Source organism: Myotis davidii, unplaced genomic scaffold (assembly GCF_000327345.1).
Source record: "Myotis davidii unplaced genomic scaffold, ASM32734v1 scaffold370, whole genome shotgun sequence".
Taxonomy (NCBI): Eukaryota; Metazoa; Chordata; class Mammalia; order Chiroptera; family Vespertilionidae; genus Myotis; species Myotis davidii.
Window position 1 is genome coordinate 11,123,528 of NW_006288615.1, and position 24,680 is coordinate 11,148,207.

Below are 24,680 nucleotides of genomic sequence, written 5' to 3' on the forward strand. Positions count from 1 at the left end.
GTACAAGTGAGCAAGTGGCCAGTTGGAGCTTTAAGCAAAACTTTAACTGGTGGTTGTGAGCTGAAAACCACAGTTAGGTTTAACCAGAAAAGAGATTTGCCTTAGCAGTCATGATGGGCAATTCAGAGTCTTTAAGTGAAACAAACAGAAATCTGGCCATAAGGGCAAATAGAGTGTTCTTTCCTGAGGTCAGGAAAGACTCCCTTCAGGAATTTAAATTGGAGATGAACTATCACTTATTCTGGGACTTGAGCCCATACAGCAAGAGAAAGACCTTTGCTAGAACCAGGAAAGGCCACTATCAGGATGAGCAGACTTTCATGCATGTACTATTAGAAGTTGACTCAGCCTGAAATATGAAGTACAAGGCTGGAGTCAGCATCTCCCAATCTGTGGGAGTTGAGATTTTTGGAGTCTTGAACATTGGTAGAAATCTAAGATTGCTTGTTCTCAGACTTATCCTGTTTCTTAGCTACTGCTAAATGACCCATAATCTTTAAAAAAAATTTCTAGTCTTGCTAAAAAAAAAAAAAAGAAAAAGAACGTAAGTGGTACAGATGAAGCCATTGAAATAACACAGATTAACCAAAAATAAGGAAAGTGGCAATTTTAAAAATGGAAAGTTTATTTTGAAGAAGCACATGGTTATTGGTTTTCAATGGACTTTTCTGAAGCTATGAAAACTGGATTGCAGAAGTGGAAACTATTGATAGCCAATTGACCACTATCATGGAGAAGTTAAAGCCAAAACTTAGTTCTATCATTTCTATCATATTTTCTCTATCTGTTCTCCAGTTACCACTAAAGGCATAACTCTTGACTGACATCTGTGGTGAGGGTTTGGGTGGTATTATATTTTAACCCCTGGCTGCATTACTTTGCTAGGATTGCTACTGTGGGCCTATAGATTTTTTAGCTTTCTTAGTCATATGAATGAGCAAGTAGTATTGCAAAGATCCAGTGTATTATATTGATTCTCAAGCTCCTTTAAAGGAACCAGTGGAAGACACTATAGGCTGCAGCTCCTGAAAGAATCCTCACTTACTTAAAACCCCAACTCAATTGAAATTAGCAAAATAAAACATAAGGGAGAGCTAAATTTTGGATGTCAATTCCTTGGGCATTTAATGTAGAAGCAAATTTATACTGAGCATTAATTTCTCCTCAGTAATTTAATAATTAGAGGGTATTCTGACTATGCATATCTGGGTCATATTTTTACTGCTGGCATTGTGTTATTTGGAGCATTTTTATATTGACAATTGACTGCATCTGTAACTTCTGGTGAATTATATAAATGAATACAATTTGAGATGGGGAATATAATATGGAATGCATTTACAATTCAGCATAGTAGATAGCTTTTTTTAATGTAGTCTTCACCCATTTCATATCCTTCTGCAGCAAAATCTGAATTGCTCACTGTGGTTCAAAGAGAATAACAAGGAGAAATGGATGGTGACAGGGGTAACTTCATAAAGATGGAAACAAAACTGACCTCACAAATATAGTTCTCCCCTGACCATAAGTTTCTCTTAGGTTTGACTGTCAAGCAAAGTGTCAAGAGCTAGAAAGCTGCAGAATATAAGAGAATTATTCTCTGACACTGATTACCTTCCAGCTTCAACCCCTAATGTGGGACTCCTGCCTTCTCCAGTCTCCTCACTCACTGCTCCCGATGGATGAAGGACTGACTGATATTGGTGAGAGCTACCCTCTCTTGGGGAGAGTTAAGGTGATATAAGATTTTCTTGTGAACGCCCTCATTTATAAAACAGTATCTTCCTTTGGCTACTGTGACTCCATTCTCTTCAAACACTTTTCCCATCTCTTTTGTCTATTCTTTCTCAGTATCTTTCACCAGCTCCACTCCTTCTAGAACAGCCCTTCAGTGGGTTCTCTGGGGTACCATCTTCAGTGCTTTCAGAGTGATCTTTTTAAACTGCAAATGGAGACAACATTCTTCAGGTTAAAATCTTCCAGTGGATTCCTTTAGCTTTCAGAGTAAAGTCTAAACTCTTTAGCTTAGTCTATGAAGCATAATATAAATTAACATTAGAAATATGAGGCCAATAAAGATGCCCCATATCCCTGCTACTACCAATTTACCCTGATACACAAACAGAGAGAGAGAGAAGAAGAAGAAGAAGAAGAAGAAGAAGAAGAAGAAGAAGAAGAAGAAGAAGAAGAAGAAGAAGAAGAAGAAGAAGAGGAAGGAGAAAAAGATGAAGGTGAAAGAAAGAAAGAAAGAAAAGGAGGAGGAGGAGGAGGGAGAATCTGAGTAATTTACATGGAATAGAAAGTATAGAGGAATTTGGGGATGGGGAAAAAAGTTATAAATAGCACAGTATCTCAATACATTGGTTAGAAAATTATCTAAACCCATCATCACTTTAATTTGATTTAATTTAATTACAGCCATCAAGCTGTGATTTCCAAAAAAGGGAAATTAAGAAAAACATTCAAATATAACCTAATCTTTAGTGGTCACTCTAGAATCTCATAACAAAACAGCCTATTGGCAGGCTTCGAAGAACATGATGAAACTTGGCTTATATCTGAAGTGGTGTTACCAAAAAATTGAAGCATAATGATTGCAAGAAATATGATGTAATTACAGTGCATCACTTTAACTCTTGATCCTTAAAACCTCCATAAAATCTATCACACTGTTATACACAATTTTCAGGTGGTAATAATAATAACAACAATAATAGCTAATGCTACTGAGAGCTTACCCTGTGTTAGACACTTTGCTAAGTGCTATACTTATCTCATTTAATCCTCACTAACCCTAGAAGGGAAGCACTATTATCTCCATTTCACAGATAAGAAAATTTGAATTAAGATACTATGATTTGGGGTTATCAGTCATTATGTGAGAAGGATGCTAGGGATCCCTTTGTGGCATTCCACATCAATAAGGGCCTGTGAGGAAATACGTGAACTCTCTCCTGATTGGAGAATTGTCTCCAGAGCAGCCCCACTTTGAGCCCACTAAGAATGAAGAACTGACCCAGGAGGTCTAGGAGCTTGGGCCACTGTGGAACAGACTGGGCTCAGGAAGGCCTACTGTGTCTTCTTCCTGCTGCACCTGCTGCACATCCTGCTGCTGGATGTTGCTGCCTGGCTCCTTCTTTCGTTTTCTGGGACGTCCTTCATGCCCTCCTCCTTTGTGCGGGTGCTGCTCAGTGCAGTTTGGGCCCAGGCTGGCTGGCTGCAGCATGACCTGGGGCACCTGTCTGTCTTCAGCATCACTACGTGGAACCCCCCGCTACATCATTTTGTGATGGCCCACCTGGACGGGGCCCCTGCTCGTTAGTTGGTGGAACCACATGCACTTCCAGCACCATGCCAAGCCCCACTACCTCTGCAAATGCCCAGACATCACCATGCACCCCTTCTTCTTTGCCTTGAGGGAGATCCTCTCTGTGGAGCTTGGGAAACAGAAGAAAAAGGACATGCCCTGCAACCACCAGCACAAACTCTTCTTGACTGGGCCCCCAGCCTTGCTGCTCTCTGCTCCCAGTGGCATATTTTTGATTCTGTTATCCAACAGAGGAAGTGGATGGATTTGCCCTGGATGATCACCTTCTCCATCAGCGGCTTCCTCACTTATGTGCTGTTATTAGAAGTGAAGGCCTCCTAGGCCTTTTCTTCATGGTCAGGTTCCTAGAAAGCAACTGGTTTGTGTGGGTGACACAGATGAATCATATCCTCATGCACACTGATCATGACCTGAACAGGTACTGGGTCTCCACCCAGCTCCAGGCAGCATGCAATGTCCACAAGTCCACCTTCAATGACTGGTTCAGTGGACATCTCAGCTCCAGATTGAGCACCATCTTTGAGCACCATGACACCTCGACCTAATTACCACGAAGTAGCTCCCCTGGTGAAGTCCCAGTGTGCCAAGCATGGCATAGAGAACCAGTACCATAGAGTACCCCTGCTCTCACCCTTTGCTTGTTCACTCACTGAAGACGTCCAGGCAACTCTGGCTAGACGCCTATCTTCACCAACCAGCGCTCCCATCTGGAATAGGATCCTCTGGAGCCAAAGCAGAGGGGAACTTGAGGGGCAATGCCACTACAATTCTAATATTCCGAGGGGGTTGGTTTGAGAAGATAAAGACTCTGGCTCAAACCCCTCCCCTTTTATCTTCTAGGCCCGTGGTCAGCAAACTGCAGCTCGTGAGCCACATGCGGCTCTTTGGCCCCTTAAGTGTGGCTCTTCCTAAGCCTTAGGAGTACCCTAATTAAGTTAATAACAATGTACCTACCTGTGTAGTTTAAGTTTAAAAAATTTGGCTCTCGAAAGAAATTTCAATCGTACTGTTGATATTTGGCTCTGTGGACTAATGCGTTTGCCGACCGCTATTCTAGGCCGATCTATGACCGAAAAAGGGGAGGAGAGCATGCAAGCCCCTGAAGAAGGAATGGAATTGCTGGGACAGGGATGCAAGTTTTGCTTCTTTTTTAGTGTGTCAGATGCAGATGGTTGGTGAGAAAAGAGGGGGTCAGGAAGGTGTTAGAAGAACAGGGAGGACCAACTAAGCCCAGACTTAGTGGAATTCCACCCCAAAAAAAAAGGATGAGCTCTTCTTACTAGGCCCCTTCTCAGTGCCTCTCCACACTTGCTTGAAAACCTCAGAGGTTCCAGGATGGAGGGAGATAGAGCACCTGAACCTTTTGAGCAAGATTTAGAAAGGAAGCATTAGCGTTAGAATTCTGAGGCCTGGTGTAACGCAGTGCCTGGGAGTTCCGCTCACTGTATGGCTGTGACCTCTGTTTGCCTCGGGCTCCCAGAGAAGCAATTTCTCCCCTTTTAGAATGAGGCAGGGCAAAGGCCAGGACTGTGGTACTGAAGACATCTAGCCCCGAAAGACCCTGCCACTACTGATGTTGGTCCCACATTCCACCCAGAGTACCAAGAGAGCATTAGGTCTTAGGTCTTAGGTCTTGCCAAAATGGCTAGCAGAGAGTTGCTGGCCAAATAAGCTCCCTTTAGCTTTTGATTCACCTCTTCTAACCAGCACCCAAGGAGCAAAATACTCCTAGGGCAGGGAGCACACTTCTTGTTCCATAAACAAGTGAGCAGATGGGGCAACATCATTTTCTCCTCCTTAGAAACAAATGGGGACTCCTAATGGTTTCTCTTTGCTTCCCTAATTATAATTCCAAGTTCATTGCAATAGCAGTCAGTGAGTACAAGTGACCAAGCTGGGAGATACTGAATTACCAGTCATGCGGAAAACACAAGTTCCATCATAAAGAACAGAGGGGCTGTGTTAAGAGAAATTTTCTTAACATAAGTTTATAGCATTACTTGTGAGCAGGGGCCGTGGGGTTAAATGTAATCACTTCACAGTGCTAAACCAAAAATAGGAAGATAAAAACATAGAAGTTCGTGATCATCTGTTGCTGTGCTTAGGCATCTTAATCAACTCTGTCCAAGCATCTTTCTCTGCTGGAGATCAGGTAGGAGTTTAGGATAATCTCTTATCAGTCTAATACTTGAAATGCCATTTTTTAATCTCTTAAAAGATAAAAACAGTTTAACCCATCTCTAGAGAGCAAACATAGGAATGTGCCCAGGAGTTTCACCTTCATTCCAGGGCTTGTCATCAGCATTCACACCCTCCTCCCTCCCAACAGCCATGGCCATTCAGTCCACATGAGAGGATTATTTGCCTGTTCAACATCATCCTATATAATAAAACCCTAATATGCAAATTGACCAAACTGCAGAACAACCGGCAGAACAACAGGTCACTGTGATGCACACTGACCACCAGGGGGAAGACGCTCAGCTCAGGAGCTGCCCCCTGGTGGCCAGTGCACTCCCACTAGGGAGTGCTGCTCAGGCAGAAGCCAGGCTCATGGTTGGCGAGCACAGTGGTGGTAGCAGGAGCCTCTACCACCTCTGCTGCAGGCGGACTGTAAGGAGCGAGGGGTCCTGGATTGCGAGAACCCTGGACTGTGAGAGGGATGTCTGACTGCCAGCGGACATCTCCCAAGGAGTCCCAGACTGCGAGAGGGCACAGGCCAGGCTGAGGGACCCCTCCCCGCCAAGTGCACAAATTTTTGTGCACCTGGCCTCTACGCGCGCACATTTCATGCAATAGGCCTCTACTATAAGCATGTTGAGCATTAGGGACACTCAGAGGAGGGAACCTCAAACTAGAAGGAGAAAGCAGAACCCTGGAAGAGTTTGCATTTAGTTTTGGGAATGAAGGTGCTAATGAGACTAGAGGCACCATCTATGGAAAGGTTTACTTGGAGGTTTGTCAAAACAAAGAAAAATTTAAAAAACAGAGAGATGGGGAGAACAGAAAAGTTCAGATATTTCTCATTTGGGCAGAACCTGCCTTAAATTAGAAGCAGAATTGGAGAGTTCCATTTCATTGGCTTGCTCACACCAAAATAGGTGCTGATCCTTCCCCATCCCTGTTCCCTGCTACCTAAGTTTTGGGTGTGGTGTCACCAGCCTGCCAAGCTGTCTGGCTTTGGGCTCAGGCTGAGCAAACCCAGTGAAGCCAAGTCCAGATTCTCACAGCACCTCAAACACGTGGCCTTCTCTCCTTAGCCTCATCCAGTGTGGTCTCACATGGCCACAAAGGAACACACAGTGACAAAAGGCTCTGCTCACTGTCACTGTGGTAACATGAGTGATCTCAAATCCAATGGCAGATGAGAAAACAGGCTTAGATAGGACACGTCGCCTCCAGTCACAGACTGTGGCAGACCTGACATTTGAACTCACTTTTGAAAAACTCTAACTTCTGTGTTTGTCTTTGTTACTTTCATCTTCCTACCACTTTGCCAGAGGCATCTTCTTTAACTAAGCCCAATATCAGAACCCTTTTTGTACCATGCTATTTTTATTAACACATCCCTATGAAGAAAAGCTGAAAAATAAAGTTAATTTTGACCCCCCTAAAAAAAAAGAGAGAGAGAGATACTCAGAGATTAATTCAAGGCCACGTAGTAAAAAAGGAAGCTCAGTGCTTCGACCCACAGCTCTTTGACACACAATTCCATGCTCCTCACCACTAATGTACGCCACCTTCTTCCAGACTTTCAAAAATGTTCATCCAACTATAATAATATGCAGTCCCCAGCAAAAAAAAAAAAAAGTCTTTCACATAGATTTTATTAATCTTCTATGAATTCAAATCTGTTATGAACCTCTATATATTATTTTGATTATTTTCCTGGCTTTATTGTCTTTCAGGAAAACAGTCTCTGTGAAGTCTGAGTTTAATTTAAATTCAACTCAAGTTGAAAAAGGTTTACCACTCTCCTGAGTACTACCAATTTCTGGTATAGAATTGCTGACCTAGTTCTAAGTAAGACATAAATTCACACAGCTTAAGTGTAATCTTTAGGCTAAGAGTTGAGTTATTGTTTATGTCCCACTTATATAGAATGCTGCCCTTTCAAATAATCCATTTCTTATTGTAAATGTTTAAGGGATAAAAATAATTGTGCTTATACTTTGGCAAAAAAAAAAATATGATGCTACTTTGACCTTGATTTTTATATCTTATAGTCTGAACACCCCACTTAGGATCAGTCTTAGGAAATATAGCACTATTTTATGTTGTGTAAGATAAAACATCACATACTCAACTCTATATCTTTAAGCTGGAAGGTAAAATAGGTAGGTACAAAATAGCTACCTGTACTTACACTAAGTCTGATAAAGAAGAGGGGAAAGTTCATAATTATCTAACTATAGGAGGTTAAACAGAAGTTTTTACTAACTATTGTGCTGATGGCATATAGATTGATTTTGGCTCATATAACAAAAATGTCAGCAACACTAAAAAATCTACTGATTAGAGGTATCAAAATTATAACTTGTGACACAAGCTTCAGAATCAGCAAACACCTCCAAGCTTCTCATTGTTTTATAGTATTTATAAAGACAAATTATTTAAAGGAATATTATAAAATTTAGAAATTGTTACAAACTGCGGCATAAAACTCCAAATGATAAACACTAAATGGTAAAGAGAACAATCAGAGCTGTAGCTGTAGTCATCTTAATTAGGTATAAATTAATGAAAAAATAACTACATCCAATGTGATAAAGAGCTGTAGGTTAGATAAAAGAAACAGATATGGATACATCAAGAAAAATATTCAGGAAGAATGTACAAACCTATGATTTAGTAAGGGCATATTCAATTGCAAGACATAGAAATCTTCTAAATCCAGTGTAATGAAAACAGGGCCCAACGTAAAGGTAAATGAGCAGATTCCATGGGCATTCTGAGAGAGGAAATAAAGACTGCAAGGATCTCATAACGAACTGGAGGCAGGAACTGAGTGAGGCATGCCTCACAGACTGTCTCCCAGAGCTCACCCAGTCTCTACTCCCCTCTCACCAGCTTCCTGGGCTTGCACACGACCCAACGCGGCCACATCATCATGTCGGTTCTCACCTCAGGCTGTTATATCAAGCACAGCTGTGGATGCCTGAAACTGTGAATTGTACCGAACCTATCTATATATGACTTTTACTATATAGTCCTATGATAAAGTTTGATTTATGAATTAGGCACAGTAAGAAATTAACAACACTACCTAATGATAAAATAGAACAATTATAATATACTGTGATAAACGTGGTCCCTGTCAAAACATCTTATTGTACTGTACTCACCCTTCTTCATGTGATGACGTGGTATGATAAAATGTCTACATGATAGATGGAGTGAAGTGAATGATGTTGGTTACTACTGACCTTCTCAGATACCCCAGAAGGTCAAAACTAGCACAGTTTTGTAGATCAGAACTAGCACAAATTTCTTTTTCCTTCTTCACCATTTCATGGGTAGATTTGTTCTTACTGTAGATCTTCGCAACCTCAGCAAACATTATTTTATTTCCTTGTTAAGTCAGAACTTCCACTTTTTCACTTATATGAAGCATTTCACGCCTTCTCCTTGGCATATAAGAATTGCCAACATCCTTACTCGTGCGCTTTGGGGCCATTATGAAGTAAACTAGGGTGACCTGAACAGACATGCTGTGTGCGGTACAGAGGCAGTGGATCTGAGGCCGAGATGGCCAGTAAGGGACTCACAGGCAGGGCATGTGCAGCGTGGAGACACTGATGCTGACAAAGGGATGAGTCCTGTTTATGGTGGGATCCAGGCAGCAAGACCTCACATGATATTTCTTTACACTACTCAGAACAGCTACAATTTAACTTACGAATTGTTTCTTTCTGGAATTTTCTATTCACTATTTTCAGTCTTCAGTTGACAGCAGGTAGCTGAGACCACAGAAAGGGAAACTGCAGATAAGGCAGGATACTGTACTCACTATCATGGATGAGCTTGCTTCCCAGCCGCCTCAGACATGGGCTGTTAGTCTCTGGGTCAGGTGTTCACCTTAAGACACATTAGCTGCAGCAGGGGCCGAACTGAAAGACAGTTTTTAAGAAGGAAAACTTGATAGGAAAAACAAAACAAAACACCAAAGGGTACATCTACCTCCACCTACAAAAAGAACAACAGACACAATAAAAATTAGCCTATCAAAATGAAGCGAGGAAACTAAGATGGCGGCAGAGATAAACAAATATTTTAAGGACAAATGGGGCCTGCCCAAATTTCAAAAAAATAGAGATTCCTAAAACAATTTACTTGGTCAATCTTTCTCCCATATTTAATGCAAATAAAACAATTTCATTTTTAGATTATTGTAAATTAAAAAACAAATGTTTAACAATGCTTTTGGTTTGGTTGTTGAGCTTGACAGAGGCTGTTTGAGTACCATAACTGAACTTAACAGCTCCAACGTGCACATTTCAAATGGACAGGTCTCTGAATAACATGGAAAAATCATGAGCACGTAATTCAGGTTACTGTTTTTTCAAAAGTACTTAAATGATATCACGGTAGGATTTCTATTGTGGTTCAAGCAAAACAACAACAAAAACCTTAGAGTTTAATGTAATTTACTTTAAATTGGTTTTTTTTTAATATATTTTACTGATTTTTTTACAGAGAGGAAGGGAGAGTGATAGAGAGTTAGAAACATCGATGAGAGAGAAACATATATCAGCTGCCTCCTGCACACTCCCCACTGGGGAAGTGCCCGCAACCCAGGTACATGCCCTTGACCGGAATCGAACCTGGGACCTTTCAGTCTGCAGGCCGACGCTCTATCCACTGAGCTAAACCGGTTTTGGCTTTAAATTGGGTTTTATTAGATGAACTCATGAAATATGAGTTATTAATTAAAAATCAAAATGTTCTAATATACTGTAATTATGCCTTCTATGTTTATTTTTAATATTCAACTATCAAACAATATATATATAATATTATACAGACTCTCACAAAACTGAAACTGTCACAAGCACTTCTGCTTTTCATTCATTATAGAAATGTTTCTTAATTTATCTATTTTTTATTTTTTTCTTAGAATCTATAAGTTATTTTCTATTTTATGTGGAATTCTTAGTAGCATGCTTTTCACAAAGGAGGCACTTTAAATTCACTGACTGATTTTCATTTGTGGTAGCCAATCTCTCCTCAACCTACAATTCCATAAGTTTTATTAAGTGCCCACTTTGTGAAAAGCACCATACTTAGTGAAGCAATTAGGTTTTAAAATGGCTTTTAATCAGTGATTAAACTTCCATTTTACTCTTTCCACAGTTCCCTAACAGATGAATAAATACATACACGAACTGGTAAGTCCTTAGATAATTAAGGATTGATTACATTTCCTAATAATGTACCTACTTTAATTGGTTCTCCTTTGCTTCTATGTTCTCTTTATTGCAGGATTCCTCCCTTAGCAATTTTTCTCTGTGCACATTGAAATGACAAGTTAATGTCAAGGGGGGAAAAAAACTAACATTTTTATATATAATTAATCACTAGGGTCATCTCAAATTGATCCTCTTTCTTTAAAGGGATCAATTGTAGAAATTTGGGTTATTTTATTTTTAAATGTTGTGAAGCTAAATTTACTGCTATTTTAATTAAGAAATTTTTTCTTTGTGGATGGGAACACTACATATATTTGCCAGTAGCACAAAGTATTCAGTGGTTTACAAATTGTGTATATCATTGCTGTGTACATTATGAAAGTTTTACAAATTTTATCATCTACCTGAAATTTATATCCCAGCTTTTTTCCAAGTACCTATTACTATAAGCCCCCCACTTCCATTTCCCCGCTTGCAGTATTTCAAAAATATTGTTCATTTTGTATTAACGACATTTTAAATACTGTTTCACAATAATAACTCTAAATATGAAGCCCAATTATAGCAGGTTAATAAAACATTACTGCCTAAATTTTCAGATCCTAAGAGGTAGGAGCAATTCCATGAGGACTGTTGATTTAAGGACAGAGTATATGTATCCAGAAGAGAAAAGCTTTGAGTGAAAATTCTAGAGTCGCCTGACTCTGAGAGAGAAGAAAACAAACCAGTTGTTAAGGCCATATCAGGAGCTGAGTGTCCGAGCTCAGAGTGAGTAGGTTGAGGCCATTATGTACTAAGTACCAAAGCCATAATCAAAACCAAAGGGGAGGTCAGAGGTCAGGTCTTTGGTGACGGTTCACAACAGTTCTTCAAAACTAAGGTTGGTGGCAAGAACCAGAGGCACGAATGAAGGGAGAATGGGACAGATCTTCAGGACCAAGTAAGAAAACAGTAAAATACTAGATCCAAAAAACCAAAGGCCAAGAGGCTAGCAAGGAACAGGTAGTAACAATAATATAGCAGCGATGTCCAAAATAATTTTCTGCAATAATGGAGAGTTCCACCCTTTAGCATTCCAATCGTGGCCTATCCACATGTGACTTTTGAGCACTTGAAATGTGCTCAATAGATTTTGTACAAGTAAGAAACTGAATTTTAAAATTTTATTAAACATGTATAACTACTGTATTCAACATATCAAAATGACTAATATAAAAATATGGAAAACACCAAGTACTAATCAAAATATGAAAAACCTGATCACTCATAGATTTCTGGGGGGTAATATAAAATGGTAAGTCACTCTGGTAAAGTTTGGTAGTTTCTTAAAAGAATAAATATTTTAGTGCCACAGTAGCCAGAAATTGTACTCCTGGGCATTAATCCCAGAGAAATGAAGAGTTATGTTTACAGACAAACCTGTATATGAATATTTATAACTTTATTCGTAATAGTAAAAAACTGTAAACAACCCAGATGTCTTTCTCTGGGTAAGTGCTTAAAAATACTGTTATACTGTTATATCCATAATATGAAATATTATTCAACAATTACAAAGAAGAAAATATTAACATGATACCATTGTAATAACCTGGTTATTATTTAACATAAAAAGAATACAGAAAAGACTAGATAATACAGATATGCCATTTATACAACTTTAATAATTTAACACTTTCCAAGTCTGTTCCCCACTGATTGATGGCGGAAGGGACTTGACAAAGGTAATTTGGACGCACGTCCAGTAAGGTCTCGGTAACATGCGGGAAGATGCTTATCTGTCAGTCACATCTGGGAACAGGTAATTGGCCAGAATAGGCGTGACCATTGCAAGGCTGTGACACCTTGGTTTTGATATTGTACTATAGTTTTATAAAATATTATCATTGGAGGAAACTGGATAATCAGTATGTGGGGTCATTCTGTGTTATTTCTTATAACTCCATCTGAATCTATAATAACTCAAAACAAAACATTTAATTGAAAATATCCACAGAACTAAAAAAAAAAAAGTGCAGAACACAAGGAATGTTCAAGGTCAGGATGGAACATAAGGACTTTTCTGGAGATGAAGTTTCTTGGCATTGTTTGATAGATGTATATATTTGAAAGTGTATCATGTAAAGGAGGAAAAAAATTAAAGGATAAAATTCGAAAAAAAATATAGGAATTAGAAGAAAACAGATTAAGGCTCAATGGCAGAGAAAGAGCTTTTTAGGAGTAAACTAAGGGGTGTTCAACACTGGAATGGGCTGCCTAGAGGAGCGAGATTTATGTGACGCATTCAAGTAGGAAGGACGTTGCAAAAGGCAGATCGAATTTGGTGGAGGTTGGACTTCATTGGGGAATCACAAATTCAAATGCCAATAGGGAACTAGGTATAAACATGAACTACTAAAGCATTCTGGGGAAAAATAAAGAACAATGTGACCAATGGGGCTATGGAACCTGGAGGACCATCTGCCACTCAGCATAGGGAGATCACTGCCTGTGAGAATACTGACTGAGAAGAACTAGATCTTTAAAAATATATATATTATTGATTTCAGAGAGGAAAGGAGAGAGAAAGAGAGATAGACATATCAATGATGAGAGAGAATCATTGATCAGCTGCCTCCTGCACATTCCACACTGGGGATCGAGCCCGCAACCGAGGCATGTGCCCTTGGCAGGAATTGAACCTGGGACCCTTCAGTCCGCAGGCCCATGCTCTATCTACTGAGCCAAACTGGCCAGCATGAGGAGCTATATCTTTAAAGGTTTCGAGAAAAGCCAGAAATATGGCTTTTTAGATGAAACCTCCCAATAATTAAAACATCTTTACTAATTTGTTCATTATATTCAAATACTATGAGGTCTAAAACTGTTTAGTCCAAATAAAATTATTATCTGGAATCCATCCTATTGTCTTAATTTTAGCACTTTACATGAGTTACAAAAAATGGTGTTTAGCATTGTATCCCTACATTTCAATTTCCAAAACCTCTTCTACTGATATCTCAGCTATTTCCATGAAAACATCTGGAATAAATATCTCATTTGTTGCAATTTGTATTTGATATTAAAGTAGCAATTAGACCAACATCTTTCTGTTACTCCCTGTATATGATGGCTCATCTATATATATAAGAGGCTAATATGCAAAGTGTCCCCTCAGGAGTTTGACCGGGAGACTGAGAGTTCAATCACTTGCTATGACATGCACTGACCAGAATGAAGGAAGGCCGCAGCCAGCAGCCGGAAGGCCCCAATTGGCCTTGATGACCAGCCAGGCCTAGAGACCCTACCTGTGCATGAATTTCATGCACCAGGCCTCTCGTTTATTATCTTTTTGGAGGTCATTCATGAAAGTTCTAATTTTATTGCAGAATATATTATCTTTGGCACATATTCAGACATATAATAATGTTTCATTATTCAAATTTACTTCATGAAGGTGTGGGTATTCTTCTGTCATGACTAAAACTTTCTTGAAAGGATCAAATCTTCCATTGCCTTTTTCTGTCCTCATATTGCTTACGTCACTTCAGATTACACTTAATGAAGTGATCAAAAGTGGTTAGTTTACAACAAGAGTGTCAACGAGGCATGTGGCCCGCCAGCCGCAAGTTTGACATGCTTGGTTTATAAGGTCCTGCATCAAATAATATAATTGAAAGTATTCCTGACCAAAACGGGAGAAGTTGAGATAAGTGGGCCCAAAGATTCCCTCGGTCCTTCCCTCTGCCGACTTAGCAGAGCTGTCAGAACTCCCCATCCTGGCAGAGGGCCTTCCCCTCTTAATTTTCAGCACCATCAGTGTTTCCCCAGGCCTTACGGGAAGCTCTCCAAGGGGCGATGATTGAAGATATCCATTCACTGCTTTGAATTTTAAAGAGAAATAAAGAAAACAAAGTCTGTGTATTTTACGTAATGATGGCCTTGGAGAAACTTGCATTGTAGGGCAGCTTAAATGGGATTTATAAATGAATGGAGGAGCTAAATGGCTCATGCTCATTCCCTCCCTTTCTTTCAACTTCAACTAGATGTTATGGTATTAGGGCCTACAATGCCCACAGTAAGGTCCTATGACAGAGGCAGAGAGCCTGCGCATTGGGTGGAGGAACCACAAAAATGTCAGGTGGCATCCGACAGCAGAGAAAAGTGATGAATCCCCATGCGTATGGTCTTCAACTTTTCCTTTACCCATCAAATACTGAGATTTGGGGCTGCGAAAATAATGTTGTGTCTAAAGAACATAAGATCGACAGATTCATATAACTGTATGCTAAAGAGGAACACACACATACACACACAGAGCACTTCTTTGTCCATCAAATAAAACATTGTAAAGAGCCACCCACAGGGCCTTTGACAATCAAATATAGTGTTTTTTAAACAAGTGGCAAAAGATAAAGTGTCTTAGGGAAGCTTAATCATAAACCAATTTTAATAAGTTTCACTTCCACAAAAAAAAGAAAGTAAGAGAATCAAAACCCAGTTTCAGAAATGCCCATGTACCGCAGTTTTGGCAGCACCGTTTTCACCGCCTGGTTTCCTGAACTGGTGGAGATGTGTCCTACCTCCCCTCCCAGGAAGCTTCACTTCCTTTAACTTATTTCTTCACTCATCAAACTTCCCCACACTTAGCGCATTTCTTTACCCCACGGCGGCTCCAAATGGAATACATCCTTTCCTTCCTCTCCACTAATGGGGTCACTCCTATTTGACTTTCATGAATGCATGTCTTTATATAAAGAAGAAAAAAAAAAGACAAAAAAGGTCCATGTCCTACTGGGTATTTCAGCTTCAAAATTCAGTTCTGAGGACACAAGCTGCATTGAGAATGGCGGACCGGAATTCTGGGAAGGACAGTGTGGAAACCTCAATACCAGAACAGTCTTCTCAGATCCCGCAATGCTACAGCGCAGGACAAAGGAGAGAGGCCGCCCTCTGCTCTTTCATGTAACCTTTTTGCCCTGAAAGAACAAAGGTTACCAAACACCAGACAGTTTCTCTGAAAGTGCAGTTGCTCTGCTGACTCTGAGTGTCAGATCTAAGTCCAATGAAAGCATTAGCAGCAGTGTTACTAGGGCTTTTCTTTTCTTTTCTTTTTTTTTTCTCTTCAATAGACAGAGAAAAGGAAGGCAACATCTTGTTTACCTGGATCACTGGCTCAGCCTCTGAACTGACCTTTGCTTGCTTCCCCCACCCTCTGCAGTTTATTCTCCGAGAGCAGCCAGAGTGAGACCTTAAAACACATCAGACGCTAAACCTCTTCCACTCAAAAATGCAACTGCTCTGCCTGTCCACTGGGGTTAAAGCCCAAGTTTACACCATCTGCTCCCACATTCATCTCCCTTACTGTGCTGACCGCATCTCCCACTCCTCACCCTCACTCTGCCCCACCCCCAAGCCTCTTTGCTGTCTTTAGAACACACCTGGAGGGCTGGTCCCAGGGCATCTGCACCAGAGGACCCCTCTGCTGGGACCACTTTCCCATGGACATCACTGGCTGGGCTCAAATATCAGCATCAAAAACACCTGCCTCGACCACCCTGTAAAAGGGCAAAATCCTTTTTCCTCCTATTTCTACTATACTTCCGACTCCTTTAATCCTGGCTTACTTTTCATTTGTCCATATTATTTATTATCAGTTGTATATGACAGACGTCTACAAAGGCAGGGATCTTTGTTTTATTGACCCATTTACTTCAAAGACCTAGAACAGTGCCTGGCATGTGGTTGGCAGGCAGTTACATTTGTTGAACAAATAAATTAATGGTGAATTGGTGTGTATTTATTATTTGACGATAATAAAGGTACTATCCTGGCAAGAAGAAACATTATATTGTTAACAAAGTAATTGTAATTCACAATCACTGAATAGTCAAAAACTATTTATTTTTTGAATTCAAAATCATGGACATTTTTCCCCCAAAGATTCATGGAAGGCCCTCAAAATCCACAGTATGAAGGTAAGCGGTAAAGTCTTATTTGAGTTAGCAAGTAAACTGGAAATTTGGAGAGCGTTTTTTAGTTGCCTTCGTCTAGGAAACCAGGCCTACCTTTGCTCTTAGACCAGTTGCCTGCCCTCGGTGCAGAGATAGGGGAACTAGCATTTTGGCGCAGAATCAAAATTCTCTCCTGTTGTTTGGTGCCTATGCCAGTTGGTCAAACCCCTTGCTAGCATCTAGAGCTTTTCCTGGCAACACGCTCTGGTCTGGGACCTGGGCCTGTGTCCCTGGCTTGTAATTTCTGTTCCCCTAGTTACGACGTTTAGCCCTTCTTTCTAATCTCCTTGCCTTGTGCACACTCATGCCCTCTGCTTGTTCCTTGAGCCTTGGCTGATTCTCCAAATCCTGGCCCATGGGATCGATACAGAGATGCATCACTCAGATCCCCCTTTTCAGGAATACTTGTTGGCCAGCTGTGGCAAGTACGATCTGCAGGCAGTCTCCAACGGCCAGCCCCACCAAGAACTGCCTCGGCTTCCAAGGCCTGCCTGCCCCACGGTCACACCTTCCCTAGGCAGCCTTCACCTAGTGATGGACACTCTAAGGAGCAGGGCTTGCTCCAGGGCCCGCTTTAGATTGGCCAAGGTGTTACCAGGCATGATCATAACCCAACTTTTCCCTCAGGCATTGATCTCTAATAAACACCTGTATCCCCAAACACCATCTCACTCTGCTCTGGAGAACCCAACTGGCAACAACCTCCAACTCTCTTGAATGTCAAAATTGAGAACTCCAAAGAGGCAGGCAGTGAAGCAGACTATCTGTGAGCAATGCTCGGGGGGTAACACATGATACATAAGAGACAGAAGCAATGTTATAACTGTAATGAGTCCTTGTTGTGTTAGGTGTACTTGACATCAGCTAATAACATAAGAAAGCTACTTGCTTTTCTTAATGCTTCGCTTTCAAAGTAGCTTTCTTAAGTCTTGAGCAAAACTCTCTTCTCACTCACCCTCTGGAAAATTCTCATTTTAAATTGATCATTCTTATACAAGAAAATAAAACATCAATTCTGGAGATAATCAGAACATAATTTAGATTCTGAATGAGGACCTTGGAAAACTGAGCTTCCTATCTATATTATAAAAGGCCTGTGGCTCTAATGCCGTAATGACAAAAGACCGGTGCGGGTGGGCGGGGCTGTGTGATTTCCCGTGCTGGGCTTCTAGTATTATATAATTCATAAGAATTTCATCATGAAATGTATATATTGACAAGATCTATTTGTAACAATACACTTTCAACCACATAACTTTGTTTCAAAACACTTTTCAGATAGAGTGGGTCTAAAATATAGTGAATTTGTTATTGATATTGTGAATACTTCTGGTTGGTATCACCTTATGTTGGCTGAAATCATTCACTCCTACTTTACTGTGATATTTCCCCATATTCTTGTAGGTCAAACTGCCTTTGCTCCAATGCATTTTAGCTAGACCCCCACGCATGCACAGGCACTGCTTCCCCCTTCCTGAGGGTGAATACAGTTAGCACTTTCCAAACCCCTCCAGTCACCATGCAATCCTCTGAGTGGCTGATTTCTGTGCCAAGTCCATTGGGCTTGGCCCCTTATGAGCGGTTCTGAATTCCAAAGGCTGCTTGTTTGAAAATTCATGAGCTCCTCAATGAGGCGGTTCCTTTTCTGGCTGCCCCACTGCTCAGTTAGTTCAGACAACAAGCTGCTGAGGGATGGATAATTTTTCATTTCAGCTGCCAGAACCTACAGGGAGGTGGGTATTTTACTGCTCTTGTGGAATTTTCAGAAGTTTGGGAAACAGGATTTATTTTTTTGTTTTGTTTTGATAGAGGACAGTCTGACAATGACTCTGGCGACGATACAAAAATCTCCATGCTTGTAAACCAGAATACCATTTGCAGCCATCTGGCCTGCGTGCAGCACCCTCTGAGGGGGCGGGGGGGGGGGGCAGATATAAAAACAGTTAGCAATTACGAGGTTTAAAATGGCTTTCCCATTAATTTCTGAACTGAACTATCCCATGATAAAGGTATAATGGGCAATGAAGGGGTTGCTGATTCTTTGTCAGCACACTTCCCATCATGATAAAAATTCTCTGACAAACTGCATTTCTTAATTTCTCAACCCCTCTCCACTACCACCACCACCATTCACCCAGATTTCTGGATTCGAAATTTCTTTTGTCCCAAATATCACATTCCCAATCGTGATAAACTAAAAAATCCATTAAAAGATCCACAGTATGCCCCGTTGTGTTTATTATTCTTCTTTTTTAATATGACCAAGGCTTGATTCCAAAGAACAGATGAAATCCCTTCAAAGAGCAGAATGTGAATCACTGGCTTTTCATTTTAAGTTTCACCTTAAATGATAAGCACTAAATATTTTGCTAGGATAGTTTTGAACAATAAAACACAGAAGAAAGTTTTAATTCTTGAAACCTAAAGACATCGTTCCTTTAGATCAGGAAATATGACTTGCGACCTCTTTAAAATTATTTAAAGGTTTTCATAATAATAATTGGCATTATATATCAGGATATACAGATAGCACTACAAATTGTAGTCTTGTTACTTTCCAGGGTAATAATAAGAGACCAAAGTTATCCAGCGATCTAGAAACAAATTCTAAGGAGCTACACTGAAATTAAAGAGGCCAGAGTGAGAGAGTCTAGGGAGAGGTCGTCTAGTTCCTCCCACGCAGCCTGGGCCTCAGATTTCTGGCCTGCCTGTCCAGAACATGATCTGCTAGCAGTAACCTGCAAAGCGGGCTTTGTGCTGTCACTGATCTCGCACTCTTTACATGCAGTCACATGTTTGTATCTGAGGCTTGCAAAGGTTTCTCACTAACTTGTCAAGTTCAGAAAACCCAGAACTGGAAAGAGATCAGACAAGAGTTTTCCCAGACAAATGAGCATGTTGGAGGAAGCCGCTGTCAATGGCAGTGGGAATTTCCCCTATGCTTGAGCACACTTTGCAGCACCGTGAAGACATTAAGAAGTTATGGTTTCATGCACCTGGCTAGTGATTTACGAAGTTGCCTCCTGATTTAATAGAGTGCTAGGAAGGCCTGTTGTTATACCAACTAAAAGAATCATAAAATGGTAATGAATGTTATGAAACTTCATGAATATTTCATCTGAAGGCTGTTAGATTTATCTTGAGGTTAAAGAGCACATAGACCATAAATCAGGCCCAAGATGGAGTTTCTTGAGGTTCATACTTAGTGAAAATGTTTACATGTTAGGTAAGGCTACAGGTGTTTATCACGTTAGTCACGTGTTAGAACCCAGTGACTGAATATAAAGTAAAAAAAAATTCAGTTTTAAAATAATAATATTAAGAAAGATCACCAAAGGTTTCTAGGAAGCATTTGGTATTATTTTTTTGAAACAATATCGGCCTTATTGTAATTTTTCATTCATTTATTAAGTATTCAAAACTATAATCAATATTCAATAAAAAGGTATCACAAGGCTATTGAATTGGTGTGATAAAATGAAACAATGAGTTCTTTAACTATGAACTACATATAACCATTTACATTAAATCTTTACTATATTATCAGTATCAAGGCAATGTCTCACTTGGAATATTTATAGTTAGTTTAAAATTCAGTAGTTATTTTGTTAGATAGGTATATTTTATTTCTTCCAATAGAACAAAAAAAAATTATGCTTCCCCAGGCTCACCAATGGCACAGAAGTGAAATTCACTTCAGTGATTCTGGGATTTCCCTTCTAGCTTTGTAGCTAGGTGACAGCAAACCCCTTAACTCTTATAAATTAAGGGTTTCCCTTTTCCTATGTTTTTCAAAGTGTGAGAAATATTATTTAAATATGGATATAATCTTTCTGAAAAGTTTTTATTTACCTGGCAGTGGAAATGAAAACATAAGAGCTCATTCATTCATTTGATCGGTCACTCAGAATATTTGTGAATGCCCAGTATGTGATGTGTACTGCTAGGAGACGGCAATGATATGGAGGATGGGAAAAACGTGGCCCCTACCTGCAGAATGTTTGGCTTCAAGAGGGGCACACGTAATTAAATAAGAAATTATAAAAAGTGTGATAGCTGACATAATAGAAGCTGTGATGGTACATGGGAGGGATACATGCCCCAGAATTTAGGAGTCAAAGACAGCACCTAGAGAAAAGAATGTCTAGAATCAGGCCCACCTGAACTATGAGTAAAGTCATAATGAAGGAGGATGTAGACTAGGAAGAAAGAAAAAACGTGATCCAGCAGAGGAGCTGAGGAAAGCTTGTAATGGATAAAGTTCATTGAATGTGCACTTTTGTGGAAGAGAATGGGAAGACGGAGGGAAGAAAAGGAGGCCACAGACCAAACCTATAAACCCTGCCAGGAGCTTGAACTCCTCCTCAGGACAAAGGCCCTCACTGAGGGGGTTCAGGAGGGTAGTGATATCGTCAAACTTCCGTTTCATCTTGTTTAAAGTTACATGCCTTGTTTGGTAGAGAAAATGCTTTATATGTCTACTCTTCATACTAGAATGAACACCAAGAATTTGATCAATGTCTAGGGCAGTGACTGATGGTTTTGAAAGCAGTGTTGTTTTTTTTCTTTTCCTCAATGTCTCCCCATTCACAATACAGACCAGGCCAAAGGCCTGAGCTGCGGTGTATATGGGGTGGGCTTACTCTGCCTCCTATTTCTGTACAGTCAGTAAGAACACGGCCTGTGGTAAGTACCAGGAGGTCTGAAAGCAGTTTTATAGAGTTGCGAGTGGGAAAATCCAATTATTTATGTAGAAAATGTTGAACATCACTAATGCTCTTAAATGGTGGAAAAGAGAATGATCAAGATACATGTCTCTAAGAATAAAGTCAGATAAATAAACGTAAAAGGATTTCCTCATAAGAATGGAGTAGTTGCAAAGTTAGATCATGAGATTTTTTTTATGATGGTCTTAAAAATATAAATTATCTTTCATTTTAAAAAGGAGAAAGGTGGCCTACATTTTTTAAAAAATCATTCCTCAAGGAGGTGTATTTCTGAATTTCTGCACCCTCATTCTCCTTAATACCAAGAATATGGAGCATTAACATAATAACTAGTATTGATTAAGGGAATACGTCAGTCGCTAGTACTTTACATATGTTAGTCTATTTAATCCTCATTTTTAAATCTATATAGTAAATACTATGATTATCCCTGTTGTAAAGATGAGGGAATGAGGCACAGAGTGAAGCAATGTGCCTACATCCTCCTGTCAGTGAGCTGCCGAGCTGGGACAGGAGCCCTGCAGGCAGGCTCTTAACCACTGTTCTCCGTCGGGACATACTGCACGGTGACAGACTTTACACGGTTTTTATTATAATAATCAGTAAAAATGTCAATAAAATTTACCACAAAAAAGAAATCTGTTCCTGTTTACCCTTTAATATTGTCTTATGATTGTTTATGAGGGAGCTCATACCTAGAGGAAGAAGAAAATCCAATTTGACTTTCTGGGAGGCAGACATACTTTTGCAGATTTGCCACCTGCAGCAGTGCCTTTGCACACTGATAACAGTGGTGTGCTGCTGTGGGAACCACGCCAGAGACGCCTGATAGTCAAGGCCAATTAGAGCTCAGAGGCCTTGTCAACACCCCGAATGTCCAAGGCCACTCTGCACCGAGGCTAAGATACCATAAGCGGGTGCAAGGACACAAGCACAACAATCCCACGGTATACTGTGCATGTGTGTCCTTCTGTAGCCACAATATGATCGGTGTAACTATTGGCACAAAGCCTTCTTTGTCTCTGGAATAATATACAAGTTACTGACCAGCCAGTGTGCTGGAGTGTGAAGAAGTGTGCTGGAGAGGCGGAGCTGAGAGCTGGGACTGCTACCATGTATGTCTAAGAGCTTCTAGAGAGCTCAGATATAGCTACCGTGTTAACCAGCCAGAGAGAAGCTCTGAGGTATTTACTATGTGAGGCTACAGAGACCAGCCAGTGTGCTGGGCAGGAGAGACAGGAGAAGCTGCTAAGGCGGTGAGTTTAGAGGCAGCATGTGGCTGCTCAGGTAATAGCTGTGGGTCCAGAGACCGCTACTACTCTGTAAAAAAGATATGTATTTGCCAGCTGGTGTGAGGTTAGCTATATGGACTTCGTTGTGAAAGACTGTGTTGTCTTATGGCTATGTGGCCACTGGCTTCTGCAATAAAGACTCATTCTTATATACCCACAACTTTTCATGGCTTCTACATCTAAGACCCAACGTCCTAGGAGGTCCAGCCCCAGGCAGAGGGGCTCGGGCCCAACACCTGTAACTAGTGAGCAGAAGATAAAGGAGGAACTTGGACTAAGCTCCCAACAGTTAGCGTAGTGAGTAGGGTTTGAGAAGGAACCTACTCTGGCATAGTCGGGAGGAACTTAGAAGAATACATGGACTCGGAACAACTCACAGCAGCAGGGCTATGCAGTGCTCTTGCTACACCTGACAGCTGCTTAGGACGGGGATATGCTGTGAGAGTTGCATCATCAGGAGATTTTGTGGTTGTGTGAACCTCACAGAGTGCGCTTACACCAACTTCTATGGTACAGCCTACTCCACACCTGGGCTACATGGTATATAGCCTACTGCCCCCAGGCAACAAATCTGTATGGCATGTTATTGTACTTAATACTATAGGCAGTTGTAACACACTGGTAAGTATTTGCAAATATAAACACATCTCAACATAAAAAGATACAGTAAAGATATGATATAAAAATAAAAACTTATAAATCTGTATAGGGCACTTACCATGAGTGGAGCTTGCGAGTCACTGGGGAGTGAATGTGAAGGCCTAGGACATTACTGTTCACTACTATAGACTCTCTAAACACGGCACACTGAGACTACACGAAATTTATAAAACAAGATTAAATCTAGCATGAGAGAAAATTAAGTCAATTTGTATGAGGCTGTTGCTGAAACAATATAAAATACTATTTTACAGCAAACTTTTTTTAAATAGAAAGAATATACTATAAAGTAACAATAAAAAGTACAGTGTAGTAAACACATAAACCAGTAACACAGTATTTGTTCTCACTATCAATTATTATGCAGTGTACATAACTGTATGGGCTATACTTTGATATGAATAGCAGCACAGCAGGTTTAATTTCACCAATGTCACCACAAACACGTGAGTAATGTGTGGTACTATGATGTTACCATGGCTACAACATCACTAGGAGGTAAGAATTTTTCAGAATTATAGTCTTATGAGACTACCATCGAATATGTGGTCCGACATTGACCAGAACATCATTATGGGGCACATGATTATGTCAATGAATGCACTTTGTGTTCTTACTTTGGTACTAGTGTACAGTAAATGCATTAAGCACATGACATCATTTATAAGGCAATAAATAATTTTAAAAACTTTCCTTCAAATAATATGTCACACTGAACTGTCATTCTCATTACGCTAAACTGAGTTATAATGTTATTACCTAGGAGATGTCATATTCTTCATTCTAAATGGAAATCATGGTTTACTTTCTAGAGAAAAACACCTTACATGCTTAAGCCCGTGTATAGAGCATAATACCAAAGTGTCCCTGATAACAAAGAGTCATTTGTTCAATTTCTGACCTGCTCCACCCTAAAGAACAAGGAGAACATAGGATGACAAAATGTTTCAAGCAGCAACAGATTAATAGTCAAAATCTGTTTTCTATGTTTTCATTCATTTTGAATGAATCCAAAGTCTAATCTTAATGCTAATATAAATGCAGCAAACTGAACCATTAAATTGACCGTGTGATCTATCACACTTCACACTGCTTTATAAGCAAAATGTATCATTTTCAGGGGTTTTTCTCCTAGTTAAATAATTGTAAGAAATATATCTTTTGCCACTAGTTTCATTGATAAAATACAGCACATCACTTAATTCATCCTTCCACTGTTCTATTCTATCATCTTCTACCAAGTGATTGGGATTCTGATCACCCTGTGTTCT

General features: G+C 40.1%; 1 pseudogene; it reads left to right on the top strand.

Moving 5' to 3' along the window:
* Positions 1 to 2,853: 2,853 nt before the first annotated feature.
* Positions 2,854 to 24,680, top strand: part of LOC102765960 — a 96,473-nt pseudogene continuing 74,646 nt past the window's right edge.